Raw genomic sequence first — 19815 nt, forward strand, 5'->3', positions numbered from 1 at the left:
TTTCTTGGTGATGTGCTTTAGTTGAAACAAGTTATATAGCTCCACAAAGGAAATAATGGGTGGAATCTAAAGAGCCTATGATCTGTAGTTCATCCTAAACAATCTGTGGTTACTTCTGGCCTTAAATTGCACACTTCTATGAATTAAGCTCTATTAACATTAAGATCTTGTCTAGATTTGACAGTTATACCAGTATATATAGGTTAGGTGTGTGATTTTTTTTAAAAAAGTAATATACCATATTTTCTTGTGTACAACATACCTTTTTCCTGAAACTGGGCTGCTGGAAATGTGAGTGCACATTATATGCAAGAAATATGGCAAAAGCAGGTTCTGCCATTTACAGGTGAAACCAAAAGTAAAATCTTAAGCAATCCACAGGGAGCAGAACACAACTGGCTTAGCTCTCTAGCTGCTGCTACTCACTTACTACAAGGAGAGATTTTTTCCCTCCATTCTGCCTTTCAAATCAAGGTGTGAATTATATTCCAGGGTGTGTTGTATGTGATAAAATACAATAGTTATAGTGGAATACTATTACAGTAGAAGTAGATATTAGTATGAATAAAGGCAAAGACTTATTTTTTGTAATTGGTATACCCTTCTATACAAGACCAATTTAAAGAGGGTTCACTATTTAGACTCTGTGATGACCTGATGCAGCATTAACTCATCCATGTATTGAAGCTCAGCATTAGCACTATACTTCATCTCATTCTTTCATTTAACTTTACCATTACACTATTCCTCAAATAATTAGACTGAAACCCATATCTCCCAAATAATTATAATCATATCAGAGACAATTGCTTTGCTGTTTTGTTTCTAAGATTTTTCCATTTATTCATGTAATTCAAGATGAAAATTGTATTTTCCAATGCATTCTCCTGCTGGCTCTCATTTTTTCTTCTCTCCCATTTTGTATGACAGACTTGCAGCATTGCTTTTAAGCAGACTCTTGATAATCTTCACAGTTCAATCCTGTCATGTTAGGCCCCCAAGGGTGAAACATGCTAGAATAAGGAACAAAAAGAGTGTGGTAAATATGGAACAGAAGATATTTTACACATTTGCTTAGTTTCTTTTTAAAATATTTTCTTCAACAAATTGCTTAATGTCTTCTCCCTACTATAAGTGTATTTTGTGTTGAAGTCATTTAAGAAATCCCTACTGAAGAATTTTATCTTCAAAATTAGCCATTTGGGAATTAAAATATTTAGGAAGTAATATCATAACAATGGAGTAATGTGTTAATAGTATCATTATAGCTATATAATTCTTGCTTTTCTCATATCCCTGGCCTGTTATCTTCTGATTTTTCATTGCACTAAATCAATTGCTATAGCAACATACCTTCAAACACATATGATTAATATTTTATATGCCCATGACTGACTAGATATTTGTTCTTGATATAGCATATTGAAAAACAAGATAGAATGCCTGCCATGAAACTATAGACTAGAAACTGATTTATGCTGTGAGAAGAATAAGTTGTAAATTGAATAAGAACAAGAGAAAATAAAATTTCATAAACTCAGAATACATGGGAGTTGATACAATATACTCTAAAGGAATTTCCCATTATCAGTCACAAGTAAAGCAACAGGACTCTGCAGTCTATTGTGGAAGTGCAGGTTAGCACTAGGAAAAGCTTCAAAGGGATCAGCTTTAGGCCATTTTGTGATTGTTCTGGAGAAATCTAGCATTAAAAGTATTTTATTATCTTTCTCAGAATCCTCTTTTGTTGTTGTTAGAAATAAAACTCTTTTCTTCCTCCTGCCTCCTTTTGAGCAGTTTAAGATTTGATCCTCAGTGAAACGCATATGGACATGTCTTTGTACCTTCAGGGTTCCTCATTAAAGTCAAGGGGCAGGACCCTCTCACCAAGTGCAATCTTACTCCACATAGCTCATGTCCCTGAAAAGCAATTAAAATGTCTACTCTGTAAGAAAATATTAGGGCTAAGATGGAGGTCAGCTGCAAAAAAGGATAAAGAGGAGGGCTTCCCATCCACTACATTAGTGTTTTTTCTGGACTGTGAGCAGTGTGGAATAGGACTATACTCAGACTCTGCCATCCAGATACCTCTAGTAGCATAATGTCAAGCTGTGGCCTTGAGCCCAAGCCTTGGCCTTCCTAACACAGCTGCTCATCCCAGTCTGCCACCTCCTCAGCAGAACACTGCGGAAGATACAGATGGTCAGAACGCCCCATCTTGGTCTGGCCACACACCCATCCCCTACCACTTGAGTGGCCAGCCAAGATCAACTGACCCTTCACCCCTTCTTATATAAACCTCTGACCCAAAAAAGGATGTATCTGGGCAGCAGGGCTCAACCTTGTACCTAGCTGTTGCACCCTTGGCTTGTCCTACTACTGACTGTCATGGATTCTCTGGATACCCAACTATGGACCTTGAGTTTGGCCTGACCAAACTCTGGTCTGATAGCCTGTATACCTGACTCAGCTAGCCTCCTGACTTCATGGTTTTCCTGATCCTCTGGATCTCTGACTCAGTTCCCCAGACAGATCTCCTGGCTTCTTTACATATGGACTCTGCACATTCCCTTGGATCTCAGCTGCTTCTCCCAATCCTGAGGTAACCCCCAGACATAAAAGGATTGGTGGGCAAGTGGCACACAAACCCTGGACTCTGCCTAAGGGGAAGAAGTGGGTGCTTGAGTGGAGCAGGGGGTGACTCACCATCCTGCCCCCTCATCCACCTCCACTTTGTGACTCCAACCATCACAGGGAGCAGCAGCAGCCCAAAAGTGTCTCAGTGAGTCAAGGGTTCCCTGGGAAATAACGTTCTGTACAGCAGCAGTGAACTTCACTGCTGGGAGATGATGTCACTCCAAATACCATGAGGCAGTGTGTGCTTGTGGCCCCCTTTAACATCATATCACTTTGCAACTCTCCAGATTTTGGCTAGCCGAAATAAAAGTACAGGGTACAGCTGTCCTTCCTGACTAGAAAATGAAGTGTAAAACATGCCCTATCACTTTTCAGTGACCAAAACAATTTGTGCATATTTTGCCAACTTTCAGAGTACTTGGCAGATCTTGTAAGCAGAATGCACATGGAATGAGAAGATGAGTTTCCCTTGTCTTTTAATCTCAGAAACATCAAGCTCTATCCATGTTTGCTTCTGTGTGAAAATGCACATGCAGCAAATAAGATGGAACTGTCCAGTGAGTAAGACAGTCCAGCAGAAGGTATTAACTATTCAAAACAGATTAAATTAACTTTATCCAGGGGTTGAGTGGGAAGCCTGTATGCCACTTACATTCCACTTAAACGCTTAATATAATGAAAAGGAGTGTATGTGTCCTCTGCCAGAGCTCTCAACAGGGATGAATTCCTCCCCATCAATACTGAACAGTGCAGTGTTTGGGGCAGGGCTGTACAGCAGATGTGCTGGGCGTCTAAAAGCCTCTCAACTAGTTCAGCCCCTAATTCAGTAAAGCCCTTGATCATGTGCTAAAATATGTCCCTTCAGAGAAAAGTATTTAAGCACATGCTTAAAAATGAGCACAAGTTTACCATTCCTGTTTATTACTGTAATATCTAATCACTTACAGCAGGGGTGTCAAAGATATGGCCCATTGAGCCACATCATCTTGCCCCTGGTGCTGGCCCTGAGTCTTACTCACATGTCACATTCAGCAAGCACCAGACTGGTACTGCATGCAGAGCCAGGGACTTGGGCCACACAGCACCTGCTCTGGGACAGGGCCAGTCCAGAATCACGCCTCCCCCACCCAATGCCAGATCTAGCACCTGCTCTGGTCAGTCCAGGACACAAGACACATGCAGTGCAATGCAGTCCTGGACCTGCCAGAGCAGACACTGGATCTGTTGTATGTGGGGGGAGGCAGAGGTGCATGGATCTCCTGTATGCCAGATCCAGCACCCACTCAGGACCAGCTGCAGCAGGCACCATGTGAGACTCATGTCCCAGACTAGCAAAAGCAGGCAGCACAGGCTCTAGATTCAGCATGTGGGGGTAGGGGGAGGAAGGCTGTTGATCCAATCTGGCCCATGGGGCCAGCCTGCCCCGTTCATCCAGCCCATAGATTGGTCCCACTCCACTCATCTGGCCCACAAGCCAGATGAGTTTAACCTAACTTACAGCATCATTTGGCAATGGCAAGTCATTTTCCAAACTACTACACAATGTTCAAGAGAAATGCACCCACTTTTCTATTCTCCCCTTCCTGACTCCCCACAAGCTTTCATCAAAACATGACTAACTTATCACCCATCATCTATTTGTAGCACTCTCATAGCTCTTCCCACATCTGTAATCTTAATCTTTTCATAAGAAGAATAAAAGAAGGGTAAAGCAACATTTCTACATTTCAGGTAAAACGAATCTATTTGATAACTGTCATTTCAAAGGAATGTGGTATCACCCAAGGTGTAAAAAGATACTTTTATAATCATATCTAAGTGGTCTCTCTCTTCTGAATAGCAGCAGTTGATAAAAGTCAGTAGGACTTTCAGGTAGATATTCACACCCTGAAGAGTTTTGGTTCTATTTTACTTTGATATTATTTTAGGACATTCCACCTGTGTTTTTTTCAACCCATGCACTTAGTTTACACCACTCCTCTCTAGGAGCTGTTAAAAGATGTGGACTCATCTACCTAGGGAAACTGAACAACTAAGCTAGCAGGGAACCTGTATAATATCTCTCACCCCCCCACCATGTGAACAAACTTCTGGAATAAAAGTGGCTCCTGTGTCACTTTGGAAGTGAAAAATATCTAGCGTGTTCTGTTTTTTGTTCTGTAGTTTCCCTTTAACCTTAATTCAGAATTTTCCAACATTTTAATGAGTTCCGTATTTTCTATTTATCTACACACGTCCATCCATACATATATATACATGCATGCACACAACTGTAATTTTCTTAGTTTTTAGGATTTGTAAAGATTTTAGCTTACAAGTCTGTGCTACTTTCAGCCTTAACTTCAGTTTAATTGAGTGCCTTGCCCAAGACAGAGGGCAACAGATGCATATAGCAAGAGACTCTAGAGCTAGGGACAGAAATTACACATAAACTGGTATAAGTGATCAGAAGCCAGTTCAAATCTGTAACACAACAGAAGTTCAGTGCACATAAACCACTTTCAAAATGGCCAAACCCAGTAAACTGGATGGAACAGACTTAGCTGACTTAGGTTAAATTAATTTATTGAACTTCTGTCCCAGATCTCCTCCAGATTTGGGTTAACTCACAATCCCCCAACATCCTAGAATGCTTTGCAGGGTGGGCAGGCTAGCCGCGGCCCAAGCTGTCTGCTTCAGCCAAGTAGGGAGGCATGCTCTAGGACCACTTGGTCTTTGGCCTGGGCCACTGCAGGCATGTGGTTGCATTTCTGGAATCAAAAGTGAATGTCTGTTTGCCTATCAGTTCAATCTACACAGCTTGAACTAACCTGTGATGAGTGAACTGATTAACCCTTGGGCTTTTTGACTGTCTGTACTTAGTCTAGGACAAATATCTTAATCTCTCCCCTTCCTGCTCTCCCTCCTCCCCTCACTCCCACTCCCCCGCAAACAAATTGTGCAGGATTGGGTTCAAATCCTCAAAATAATGGTTACATTGAATACTGCAGTGTATTTTAATTTTATAGGTTTAGGATATTAGAGCCAGACTTTTAGCTATTATAAATTGGCTTAGCTCCAGTGACACTCATGGAAACATGCCAAATTACATCTGCTGCAAATCTGAGCCTTTGACTTTTCACCTATCAATTTAAAATAGGCTTGTTCCAACTAAAAAAGTACAAAATAGGAGTAAGGCATAGAAGAGTGTAGTTTCTCAGCACAATCTCATTATTTTTGTGAACTTACTGTTTTAAGTACCAAAGCCAATGCTGATGAATTCTGCAGCATCCCTTTTCCAGTCTTCTAAATCAATTTGCCCAAGTTTCAAAACATACTTTAAAGAGAACAAAAGTATCTTTAGAAAGCACTGCTGTAGATGCAAATCTTCTGATGGATAAAGCACCGCAGTGGGAGCAGGGAAATTGTAGAGCTGCAGCACATAACTTGACATAAGCCCCCTTAGCCTTATCAAATGAGGCAGTTCTGTCAGGCATTTTTTCCAAAATCCCATTTTTACAGTAATAACTCCAGTAGGATGGTATATCATAAAGTCAAAGGAAAGGATTTTTCTTTAAGAAAGAGATTGTTTTATATCTTTCTCTTTTACTGGATTCTAAAGTGAGATAGAAGTGATTTAATTTTAACTGCAGTGAATGGAAGATAAAAAAAATACACTTAGAACCATGTTGGTTACTCCTGTTTGATATTAAATTCTCCTGTATAGATAATTTTCATAGATGTCTGTCATGCACCCTCCCAAACATAAGTGGGATAAGTTATGCCTACCTGAATTCTGAAACTATAAATATATTTGTATGTACAAATGTTACAGCATATAGCATATTCTAGAGAACAGGTGTCTCCCACAGATGCTATTTCTAAGTACAACAGAATATGGTTCATAGTTGCTTTAACTTGTCCACCCTTGTGCTAATGATATGCAGATGCCTCAAGTCCGAAGAGCTGGCTTGTGGAAGACAGATCTCTATAGTTTAGTGTGAATAACAGCTCATTTTTAAGGAAATAACCTAAATTGTACAAATCAGAATTATGTAGCCACTTTGTCATCATACTAGCAGAGCCATCTATTGTTGGATGTGTGGTTTTATTTAAAAAAATAATGGGAGAGCATTCACAAATAAAAGGGTTAAGACTACAAACCAAGGGACTAAAGATATCAGAAATGATGAAGGGTATCATTAGCTTAACCCACAAGGTTTGTACAGCACCATTTGACTTGGCAGCTGAAGTGACAGAAGCCAGGGGAGGGAGGGAAGGCAGGCAAGAATTTTAGTTGCATCTTTGCTACTGTACTGGCTTCCAATACCCATAATTCTCTGGACAGAGGTTACAGATTTCTGTTTCACTAGCATCTGAGGAAACCAGTCAGCTGTTGACCCACGAGTTAAGGATGCTGCTAGCTTTGGAAACCCCAGACTTCTTGGCAGAATTCTGAAGTATGCTATAAGAATCGGGATGCTACAAACTTCTCAAGTTCTGAAGAATCCAGAATAAACTGTATGGAGATAGTGTTCCTGAACATACTATAAAAACTGATCCTATCTCTGAATGAAGATTGGAGGAAAAATATTTGTGTCCCTACTGAAATATAAAAAGCTGGAAATACTATGTTGAAACTTTATAGAAGAACATATAACGAAGTGGGTAAGTCTACCTCAGTAGATCTATGTAATGGTTCTTGTTGAAAAGTTCTCCACCATACTCCAAATATTATTTATCAAGTGCATTACATGTTAATTTAACTAAGAAACTGTAGGGTGCTCGCTCTGAAAGTTGGCATGATGTATTAACATCTACTAACCAGGGCTTTATTTACAGTCACACTAGGCACATCTACATATGCAGATTACTGCATGTGAATAAGCTCCAGAGTCGATTGCTCCCAGCACATACCTGCACATGCTCTCTGGAGCACAGCACACTGAGATGAGTTGGAACAGCACCAGCTGGCAGGGCACCTGGAGGTTCAGCCTGCCAGCCCAGGGTTTCTCTAACCCAGCTCAATGTGCTATGGAAGGGTGGGCTAGGGCACCAGGGTACTACAGTATGGGGATAGCCAGCAGGCAGCCCCTGCACTAAAGCACCCTCCTGCCCTAGCCAGGGCACTGTCTACATGTGTACTACTGCAGAATTTTTTACTTCAAAGCAGGATAGTACTTATATTTACATATAGTATCCTGCTGCAGGGTAAATTAATTCACTCCAACCAATAGGGGTGAATGTGTAGACATGCAACATTTACTGTGGAACTAATTAGTCAGCTCCACAGTACACTTCTTGTGTAGACATGCCCACTAAGGTGTTAACTTGACATATCATCTAGACAAAAGGGAAAAGGGAAGAGGTGGATATCACTGTTCAACATCCTCATCATCGACGTGGATGAGGGGGTGAAAACCACCTTGTTCAAATTCACAGATGACACTAAGATGTGGGGAGAAGTGAGCACACTAAAAGAGAGGAACAGGCTACAACTACATCTGGACAGGTTACAGGGGTGGGCAGATGAGAACAGGATGGGATTCAATACCGACAAGTGCAAGGTACTGCACCTAGGGAGGAAGAAACAGCAGTGTATCTACAGGCTGGGGAACTCTCTTCTCATCAGAACAGAGGCAGAAAAGGATCTTGGAGTCATTATTAATACCAAGATGAACATGGGCTGCTGATGTGAGGATGCGGTTGGTAAGGCTAACCGCACCTTGTCATGCATCCACAGATGCATCTTGAGCAGGTCCAAAGAGGTGATCTATGTGACATTGGTCAGGCCACAGCTGGAGTACTGCATCCAGTTCTGGGCGCCACACTTCAGGAGGGATGTGGACAACATGGAGAGGGTCCAGAGGAGGGCCACCCGCATGATCGGGGGCAGCAGGGCAGGCCCTACGAGGACAGGCTACAGGACCTGAACCTGTTCAGCCTCCACAAGAGAAGGCTGAGAGGGGATCTGGTGGCTGTCTATAAACTTACCAAGGGGGTCCAGCAGGCAATGGGAGAGTCCCTGTTCTCTCAAACACTACGGGGAATAACAAGGAATAATGGCCATAAATTGACCAAGAGTAGATTGAGGCTAGATAGCAGGAGGCACTACTTCACTGTCAGGGTGGCTAGGATTTGGAACCAACTTCCAAGGGAACTGATGCTCACTCCTACCCTGGGGGTCTTCAAAAGGAGGCTAGATAATCACCTAGCCCATGGCAGGGGGTTTCATTCTTTCCTGTCCATGGCAGGGGGTTGGACTTGATGATCTGCTCTGGTCCCTTCTGATCCTACCAACTATGAAACTACGAAACTATATATTTGGACTTTAAAAAAGCCTTTGACCCGGTATCCCATGATGTCCTCATGGAAAAATTGGGCAACTGCAGCCTCGGCTACTCCACAGTCTGATGGCTAGGGAACTGGCTCTGAGGTCAAACCCAGAGGGTGGTAGTTTATGGAACAGAATCAACATGGCAGTCAGTGACTAGTGGTGTCCCCCAAGGCTCCGTTCTCAGACCTGTGTTCTTTAATGTCCTCATAAACGATCTGGACACTGGTGTCGGAAGCAGACTGGCTAAGTTCACTGACCAAACTCTGGGGAAGAGTGTTCGCACTTGAGGATAGGCTGATGATCCAGGCTGACCTCAATAGGCATGAAAGGTGAGCGAAAGTAAACCTGATGGCATTCAATACAGAGAAATGCATGGTGCTTCATCATGGGAAAAAACAACCTGCATCACACTTACGGGCTCAGCAGTGCTACGCTCACTAGTACCATAACTGAAAGAGACTTGAGAGTCATAACTGACCACAAGATGAACATGAGCCACCAATGCGATAACACAGCTGGCAAAGCGAACAAAACTCAGGCTTGCATTTACCGATGCGTCTCGAGCAAGACCCAGGATGTCATCCTCCCGCTGTACTTGGCTTTGGTGAGGCTGCAGCTGGAGTATTGCATCCAATTCTGGGCTCCACAATTTAGGAAGGATGTGGAGAAGCTTGAAAGAGTCCAGAGGAGAGCAACATGCATGATCAGAGGAGAAGAGAACAGGTCTTATGAAGAAATGCTGTGAGCTATGGGAGCCTTCAGCCTGGAGAAGTGCAGGCTCTAGGGTGACTTGATGGCAGCCTACAAATACATAAGTGGTGTGCATCAGGATCTGAGGAAATGCCTGTTCACCAGAGCACACCAAGGAATGACAAGGTCCAATGGTCACAAACTCCTGCAAGACCATTTCAGGCTGGACATAAGGAAAAACTTCTTTAGTGTCCAAGCCCCCAAGGCCTGGAACAGACTCCCCCCAGCGGTGGTGCAAGCACCACTCTGGACACTTAAGAAATCATAGAACTCTGTAATGATTTTTTTTTTAAATCCTGAAAAAAAGAACTCTTATTATGGCTTCAGCAAGAATTAGGATGAGATGTAGAAGGAGGATCAGTATTATGTATAATAAGACTCATCCTACCTGTAGCCCATGGTGTTAGAACTGTTTTCTTCTGAACTGTTTGTGCTATTTCCAAATAGGAAATGACTAAAATCTTAATCTGTTTCTCAAACATCTTCGGTGGATTCATGGCAATCCGTTCAGGCTCTACATTGCTGTACAGAGCTCATAAATTCTTCTTACTGCCTTCTTTCTTGATCACCCTGAACACCAGCACCATCTTGCCTCTCACTTGTGTATCTAACTTCACTGTCATCTTTGAGTTCAACCACACCCTAGGTTCTCCCAGCAAGGCTTTGCCTTAGCAGAAAGAAGCTGCAATGCTTAAGATCTTTGAGATACAGCCCTTCCTAGCTAACCACACAACTAAAACTCTCATTATCTCACATCTTGGTTATAACTGCATCACTTTATCTTGTCTTGACAAATGCAGCCTTACCTCTGAAAAGCTGCTGCAAAAATAAGTCTACTATGACCAATCTCACCCCACTTTTTGCATCTTCCACTGGCTTCTTTTTCTCTATCACAGTGATGCCCAACCTATCTGCAACAACTATTACTGGCACTGCTCCCCTGCCACCAGAATTCTGGACTCATGGGGAGATTTGTGGGCTGGATGACATGGCACCACAGGCTGGATCTGCTCTGTGGGCCATAGCTTGAGCACAACTGCTCTATCACATCAAACATAAACTACTTGTTTCCACTTTCAAAGCACTCCATAGTCTCTCCCCTCTTACAAATTCTCTCTCATTTGACAGCAAGTGGTTAACACTCACCTCCAGTCAACTCAGGATGCTGGCCTCTATTATCCACTTGTTCAGTTTTCAAGTACGCATTGTACATGATTTCTCATGCTGTGGGGAAAATGCCTTATAAGCATTTGCAGAGCTACCTCAGTAGTATTCCTTTTCTGAAAGCTATGATTCAGAAGTATAAGAACACAGCAGGACACCTGAGACAGCTGCTGCTCACAGGGGCAGTGGTGACTTCTGACTAGCATTACCACCATGATCCCTATCACACCGCTGCAGCAAAAGCTGGGTTTTTTTGCCTCCCCCCAGCTGTAATCACCCAGGGTATTTGCCCCTGTCACCCCACCTTAGTAATGCTACTGCAGAACACGCACCCACACTGAACACTGGTTAGTCTGTTAGTGAGCTTAGAAAGAATGGAGCTCAGCTGGAAGCTGAGCTGCTGCTTATGACCCAGCTGCTGCTGCTTCCCCCACTGCCAAATACCTCCCTCAATTCTCCCCACCGGAAAATTGCATCTGCAAGTGGGATGTTTTCATTTTTGCCAGTTCTCCTGGCCACTAAATTGCTGTGGATGTCACAATGCCAGATGCAGCCTGTAGGCCTAGTGTGGCCATCATAGAGGACATTCCAATTTTCTACTACTCTGTCCTCTATTGATACAAAACTGGACGCCTTTGCGTCCTCTATTTTTCTCTTCAAGGTGTCCAGTTTCATATTGATAGATGACAGAGGACAACTGCACTGTCCTCTATGATGGCCACCCTATACGGTGGGCCATAGGTTGCCAACCCCCACATTAAACCATTTTTTAACATGGGGAGGAGGGAAGGAGGAGAAAGTGGAGGGGGGGGGAGGTGGGTAGGGGGAAGAGTATATTAGGCTCCAGCCCAATGGCAGCAGGGTCCTGTCTGGACTGAGCTAAGTATGAGGTGTTGAGGATAGCTACCACCCTCTCTCCATATTCTCAGAGCTCTGGGAGTAGTGCTGCCCTCCTCTACTGGTCCCTGCCCACCCAGCTTTTTCCTAATGAATGAACAGAATGATTTAAAGCAAGTATGATTAATTGACTTATGGATATTTAGTTTTTATATTTTGACACGTGATTTTATTGTTTCATAGTTTCATAGTTGGTAGGGTCAGAAGGGACCTGAGCAGATAGATCATCAAGTCTGACCCCTGCCATGGCAGGAAAGAATGCTGGGGTCAAATGAATTTTATAAAGCTTTTAACAGTATACTATCATTACTAAATTGTCTTCCCCTCAAACACTCAATTTTGTGTAATCCTGAAAATTTAAATTGATAAAAATCTATATAAATGCTTAAAAATAAAACATCTATTTTAGACCTCAAAATTATAAAAAAAATTAAAATTGAATTCTGCCAAGCCTAATTATAAGATGTTTTGGGGAGGCACCATCTTTTCTTTTCTGTATTTGTATAGCTCCTGGTCCATGACTATGGCTTTCAAGCACTACAGTAGTAAAAATGATTTTTTTAATCCCACAAATAAAGTGATACTATTTACAACTGTCTGGTGTACTGGGAAGAGAGAAAGATGAAAACAAGTACTCATAATACTGCAAATAAGGAATCTTTTCAGAAATGTTGGATAGCTACTAAGAACACAGAACTGTATTAGCAGTACCTGCTAAAGAGCATTGACAATGGACAGGGAAACCCAGGCCCCTGTTAAATAGTATGGTGTATTTCCATGAGTTATGGTCAAAATAAAACTTAACAGCCTAACCTGGGCCCCAGAGGCCTAACTTGGGGGTCCTTCGGGGGCTGCACCCATGGCAGGAAGCCTGGACAACAGCTAGAACATGGCTCTGACCAGCCAGGCTCTGGTTTTGGGTGGCACATGCTGCTACCATGTGTGCCAACCCACTTTTTTGGCATGGGTATTTTTGACACCACGAACTCCCGGGGTAAAAAAAAACAACTGTGCTGCAAGGCAACAGCACAGGGAATGCCTAAATGTGCGATGTGTGACACTGCTACCTCACATCTCTCCTCATTTGGATGCGACCTATTTGTTCAATTCATTCTGATCAGGGAATATGTAACTCTGTGAGGAAACCCATTTCTCACATCTAGCTCAGGTAAAAAATTATTTTGACACAAAAAGGCAATTAGATAAAATCTCTCCTGGGACATGTACTGACATGCAAGTAACCAGGGCTATTTCGCAGCCGCGGGGCTAGAGCTTCCTGTAATGGGTGATATGGTGCTTTGCTGACCCAAGGGAAGCACCAGAGAGACTATTTCAGGGGCAGGGGGTGCATCTACATGAGATGTTAATGGCAGAGCTACCTAATTAGCTCCACAGTAAATTCTCCGCATCTACACATGCGGCACTATTAAGCCACAGTAAACTGATTAACTCCGCTGTAGGTTGGTACTTGTAAATTCAAGTGGAATTCTAATTCAAGTGGAATTCTTTATTGTGCAGCAATGCAAGTGTAGACACTGACACGGATGGCTGGGGCATGGCTAGCTCTGCACTGGACCTTTATGTCCCAGTCAACGACTCTGCAGCACGTTGAGGGGGTCAGAGCAGCCCCAGGCTGGCAGGCTGGCCTGGTGGGTCCCCTGCCAGCCAGGGCTGCTCTGATCCAGCTCAATGTGCTGCAGTCCTGGGTTCATGTCGAAAAGTGGCCTGCAAGCAATAAACGCCAGTGCAATGTGCACCAGAGTGTATTGCTTTGCATTAACTGCACCTGTAGATATGCCCAGGGACATTTTTGTGCTGTCTCTCTCAGTATAGGGGCTGAGCAGGTCGCTCCACTTACTAGGTATTGCAGCCTTGCTTCATGGGCTGTTACAGAGAAGCAGGATCAGAACAATGATACAGACTGGACAAAAATCAATTTACTGCAAAAAAATATTCAAAGGGCCAATCCATTTACAGATTCATGTCAAGTTTGTTGACTAGTTTCAGCTAAAATCTAACCTTAAAATGACTTAGAATAAGAAGACTAAAAAGGGCCAAATAACCCAGGGGGTCAGGGGGAGTGAGGGGGGAAGGTAAGAAAAGTTTTAAGAGGTATTTCCCCCCCCCTTTCATTTTACTGATGCACAAAAATATTTCTGCTTCAAGTTGGCATGAGACATTTTCCTCTTGGATTGTTCAGTTTGGTCAGTGAACCCAAAAAATCTCTTTATCCACTTCTACACCTTTCCTCATCTGTCCCATTCTTTGGTCTCTTACTCTGAGGGATTAGAATTTCATAGATTTCATAGACATCAGGGCTGGAAGGGACCTTGGGAGATCATCGAGTCCAGCCCCCTGCCCAAAGGGCACGAAGTCAGCTGGGGTCATAGGATCCCAGCAAGATAAGCATCCAATTTACTCTTGGAGGTGTTCAATGTAGGTGCTTGAACCACCTCCGATGGCAGACTGTTCCAGACCTTGGGGGCTCAGACGGTAAAGAAATTCTTCCTTATGTCCAGCCTGAAACGGTCTTGCAGGAGTTTATGACCGTTCGACCTAGTCATCCCTTTATTTATATGTACTCCATGTGTTCCTCACCAGGCGAGGGAGAACCCCTTGCACAGCTGCCCAGGGAAGCAAAGACTTCTTCATGAGTCTTCTGTGATGCCTTTGTGAGGCAGCTTTAGAACAACCATGCAAAGGTCATTGTAATCTGTCCCTGAGAGTTGAGTATGAACAAGACTTTGCAGTCATAGTTTTTAGAAAGATATGGTTCTGCGTGCAAAGAAATAGCATGGATATTGACTGAAATTGTCTACACAATTATATATCAGTTCTTTTGTGCCTATCAGCAGATGCATGACATATTTATGATCTCTGGAAAGGGAGTTCTGGCATGACAATATTTTGGAGGGCCTCTATGAAATGTGCTTAGAGAATGTGACTTTACTGTTAAGAAAGATGACTGATGAGAATATTGTGTCTTCACTATTTCAGTTGTTTACCTAAACAAGAGCTGATTTATTCATGAGCTCTGGCTCTGGTCAATGGGATTTTTCAAAAGCTGGGAGCAGTGATGTCAACCTAAGTTGGTGTTGGATGGATACTTCATCAATGCACTCAATTATATATTGTTTCTATCATTAGCAAGACAGAACCAAATTTATAGATGTCAAGTCAAATGAATATTTTTGTGCTTGACTCTATATATTTTTAAAGGCACTGGAAGTAGTTTGCAGTAGCCTGAACCACAGCCCTAAAGCTTAATGTCTCCTAGCCATGAATTTCAGAACTGAGGAAACAGTTCAAGAGAGAACTGTTGGACTGAAAGCTGAAGGTCCTAATTTTTCTAAATTTCAATGTAGCGCAAGAGGGGATACATCTCATATGAACAGCAATGCATATTTTTGCAGTTAGAAAATATATGTGATTATTGGATTAAAATTAAGTTATAGTGATTTTCTATGATTTCTATACTAGCATTCATCAAGATGGGAAGAAGCTGGATACTTCACATACACACATTCTTTTTTACAATTATTCTTGTTTCCAAACATTATTAAACCACCTTCATATTCAACAATGATAATTTCAATTATTAGACCACATTTTCAGTGATTTATTCATGTCAACTGGGTGGGAAAACCAAATCTTCTCAATCCACAGATTGTATAAGGTTGATTTATATTTTGTTAAACATAAGACAATTTTATTGCAACATGTTTAGATCAAGTATATGGCCTGATCCAAAACCCAAGGGATTTTCCAACTTCAATAGGCTTTGGATAAGGGCCTGCAGGGGAGAGGAATATGCACTCTATACTCATACAGAATGTTTATACACATGCTCCAGAAGTGGGGGTGGAGAGGTGGTTTAATTAGAGCAGCTCTGAAAGTGGCTCTAATTAAAGTGCCCAGAGTGTCTCATTTTAAGCATCCCAGGCTTAAAAATTGCTGCTTGTCCATTGAATGAGCTTTAGATAAAGTGCCCCTACCACCATTTTGAAATGCAAGGATACTGATACTTGAGACGCTGGAGGCTGCTAGAGCACTGTAATTACAGCATGTCAGAGCAGCCTCACAGTTCATGTATAGGCTGTAACCCACAGTTAACATTTTTTAAAGCAAGAAACACATTCCAGAGCCTCAGCCTGTGCAAATCAGTGTAGCTCAGTTGGCTTCAGGGAACACATGCATGTTGCATACTCCTTCCAAAATAAAACGAGAAGGATGCTGATCTTTCCAGCTGAAGGCATTCATAGTTTGGAGGTAAGTATGGAGGTAACCTCCATAGTCTGGAGGTAAGGAATCTTCTCAAGAAACTCATACCTGCAAAATTACTTGCTCTTCCTCGTTGAGATAAAATGTCTTACAGTAGCTACAAGAACCGATCCTTCAACCTTACTAGGTAATTTTTCATGAAAGATGTTAATATTATATTTTAATTAAAAATACAAATGGGTTTTACATAGCTACATTTTCTTGAGGTTTGGGCAATAGAGCAAAACATGACTTGAAGTCACCACTGGACCATTTAGTTTATCTCCTGCTTATCTCACTGCTCCTACTTACCCTATATTGAGCCCAATGTACTTTAGTTACATGAAAGTTATCTTGCAATGTACCCAGTCCTGATCTGAAGATACTGAGAAGGCAAATTCACTATGTCCTTTGATATTTAATTCTAATAGTTAAATACTTTTATTGCTAAAATTTGTGCCTAACTTCTCATTGGAATTTGTCTGGCTTTAGCTTCCAGGCCTCGATCTTGATATGCAATTCTTTGTTAGATCAAGAAGCCCTTCAGTATTGGTATTTTTCTCTCCATGAAGGTACTTAAATACTGTAATCTAGTTATCTCTTTGACTTCTTTTTGATAAGCTTAAGGCAGATAAGATTTATTTCTTTAAGTCTCCTACTGCACAGCATTTTGTCTAGCCTTCAATTAATTATGGCTCTTTTTGGTACCCTCTTAAATTTTTCAATATCCTTTTTAAAAAGTCAACACCAGAAGTGAGCATGGTATTCCAGTATGAGACAATGATGAAATAAATAAGTAATGTCACCTCCCTATTCCTATTTGGTATACTGCTTTTAAATGGATATAAGATCACACAGCTTTTTTGCCACAGCATCCTACAGTAGCTTGTGTTCAGTAATCAAGTGTCCACTATGGCTCCAAAATCCTTCAGCTGGTTAGTTTTCTTGGATGCAGTGCATCATTCTATAGATATAGCCTGCCTGTCTTGTTCCTTGATGTATAAGTTTCCATGCTGCCATTCCACGATGATCCTTCATTGACAGTTATATTTTGAGATTTGTCAATTGTCTGAATCTTAATCCATTGAAGATGTTATTCAGCTATATGACTTACTAGGTTTTAAATCAGAAAGTCATATGGCACAAAGGCAAGAAACAGACATCACCAAATGAAGTGGATCAGCCGTGCCAGGATATATGTCTTGACATAGCTGATTTGCTTCACTGGGTGAAACATGTTGTCCACCATGGTGAGGTGGATTTGGGTGAGTGCAGAAAGCCCTGCTTTACCCACTCATCCAAACCCATCCCACATGATCACAGGATATGTCTTGACACAGCTGATTTGCTTCATTAGGTGAAACATGTTGTCCACTGATCCTGTGAGACAGTAGGCAACATGATCCCTACTTGCAGAGATGTCCTCCCATAAATCTCCAGGAACCCAAGGGTGCATCTGTGCAAGTGAGGAACTCTGAGGGCATGAAAAACTGAGCCCCTCAAGCCAGGGAGCTCTCACTCAGGTGAACAGGAATGTGTGGGCAGCTTCAGGCTGTCTGTGCTCCCATGCCATAGAGCAACTAGACATCTGTTGCAATAAAGCAACACAATTTATTGCTACCTTTGGTTGCATCCACAGAAGATATGGACATCTATTTTCTGTTGCTTTGTGCTGCCATAAAACAATTATGGTGGCACAAAGGCAATTCTGTTTCTAACCTACATTAAAAGCTTTATAGAAGTCTAGTACATGTATGTAGCTTCCTTTATCAACCAAGTTTAATAAAGAAATCAAGCTTGTTTTATCTTCCATAAAATTCTGTTCTCCCCTCCTACCCTACACCCCTCCTCCCCCCTTTATGAGCTTGAATTGAACACTTACGCTAGAAATAGATGTTGCCAAATGATGCAGATCAGCTGTGCAGCACAGCTGATGTGTTTCACTGGGCCAAACACACAGTGCCTTGTGTCCCACCCTTGATGGTGCAGGACAAGGGGTGATGTAGGTGGATTTGGGTGAGTTCAGAAAGCCCTGCTTTACCCACTCAGCCAAACCCATCCCGCATGAGTCTGTCTGATCAGGGGAAGCTAAACTTAACGTCTGTGGTTTCTGGGGACAAGTCTGGATGAGTGGGGAATCCTGACTTCCCTGCTCATGGAGAATTAACCCAAGATTACCCATGTGCTTCTCTGTAAGGGGAGAAAGCCAGGCAGGTGCTCTGGGGGTGTGGGGGCCCTCAAGCATCTGTTCAGGATGGCTGCAGAGTGCAAACTGTTCAGACTGCCCATACTCTCCTGCCACTTAGCTAATACATGTCTGCCACAATAAGACAGCAGTCTGTTACTACCCTTTTGTTATGTCACTGTTTTTCCTTTCATGTGGTACAACATTGGATAGTAATGGCTATTTCCTCACAATTTGTGCTACCATAAAAATGTTTACAGTGGTACAGGTAAGACATTAGGCAACATGTTTCCACCCTTTGGCAAAATGCAGGGTCTTAGAAGTTGTTAGACAAGCTACTTCCAAAGAATTTACAAAATCCTCTTTCCCTAAACAACTTTTTTTTTTGCTCAGTGTTCCAGGTCCTTTCTCAGCTAGCATTTACTCCCTAAAGCAGCAGTTGACAGCATTTAAGAAGCTGTGGGCTGAAACAATCTAGCGCCAATTATTCTGCCAGGTGGTTTTGGTAGAATATCAGCAATGGGGAGGTTGGAGGAAGGGGCAGAAATGCAGGGGGAAGGGCTTTCCCTGCACCTGTGTTGAGGCAGACAGCTGAGAGATGTGCTCACACTGCCACCATTTCTCTCAGCCCCACCTTTCTCCCCCTGGTCATCTGTAAACTCAACTTCCAGCTGGTTGGGGGCTGGACAGATGCAAAATACATCTATTATTCCACTGCTTCTCTCCATTCTCCCACTAAAGCTTCAGCTCTCTAATTCCATGAAGTTGCTTCGTTATTTCTTACGTGTGCCCCAAATAAGAAGCAGCTGTCACACCCACTAGCTTCAACAAGGCTTGTAACAGAATAGTCCTATTCTATGTTAGTTGAACTCAGTATCTGATTTTACACCATCCTGTCAGGATTAATCATAGACACAATTAATTGTACTTGCACAGGATTAAAGAGATCAATGGAAGAATTAACAGAAAATCTGAAATGCCTAAATCTAGATTGATCACTCATAAGAAAATGTCATGACAAAAACAGACAAATCTCCCCATGTTGAGTTGCAAAGGGGCCCAATTATTGAATACCCAACATACTTAAAGCCTCCAGGCCTTTCCTCCATTTAATCTAGGCCTTGCCATTATTTAGAGCCTACCGTTACATACACAAAGTACAAACGACCCCCCCCCACACACACACACACATACATTTTGGCTTCCAGTAGAAAAAAATCATGGTAAATGTTGCTCTCTACAATGTAGCCACTGGACGAAATGCTGACAGCCACACAAATAAAAATGTGGCAGTCATGACTACAGATGGCTCAGGAGGGAGTTAGGACGAATATCAAAACTGAAAACATCTCCCAAGCACAGAGCTTGGTTGGCCAACATGAAGAACCTTGAACTGCCTCCAGACAAGGGTCAATAAGACTAAAGTTAACATGCAGCTGTGGGGATACTCCAGTGCTTCAAACATCACGCGCAAATGTGGAGAAAACTTTCAAACTACAGAACACCTACAGGTCTGCTCCCATATAGGAGAACCAGGCACCTGCGAGGACCTCGCTAACGCTACAGATTAAACAATATGTGCAGGTTTCTGGATCCAAATTTGAAT

The 19815-nt window shown here is 42.3% G+C and overlaps 1 long non-coding RNA gene across 1 annotated transcript in view; it reads right to left on the bottom strand.

Moving 5' to 3' along the window:
* Positions 1-605: 605 nt before the first annotated feature.
* The window catches only part of LOC149868959 (uncharacterized), an 82143-nt gene continuing 62933 nt past the window's right edge, over positions 606-19815 (bottom strand). Inside the window, exon 3 of the long non-coding RNA XR_016441044.1 lies at positions 606-1013. This is a non-coding gene — a long non-coding RNA (uncharacterized LOC149868959). The remainder of the gene's footprint in view (positions 1014-19815) is intronic.

Source organism: Crocodylus siamensis, chromosome 3 (genome assembly GCF_052110815.1).
Source record: "Crocodylus siamensis isolate JL-2025a chromosome 3, ASM5211081v1, whole genome shotgun sequence".
Taxonomy (NCBI): Eukaryota; Metazoa; Chordata; order Crocodylia; family Crocodylidae; genus Crocodylus; species Crocodylus siamensis.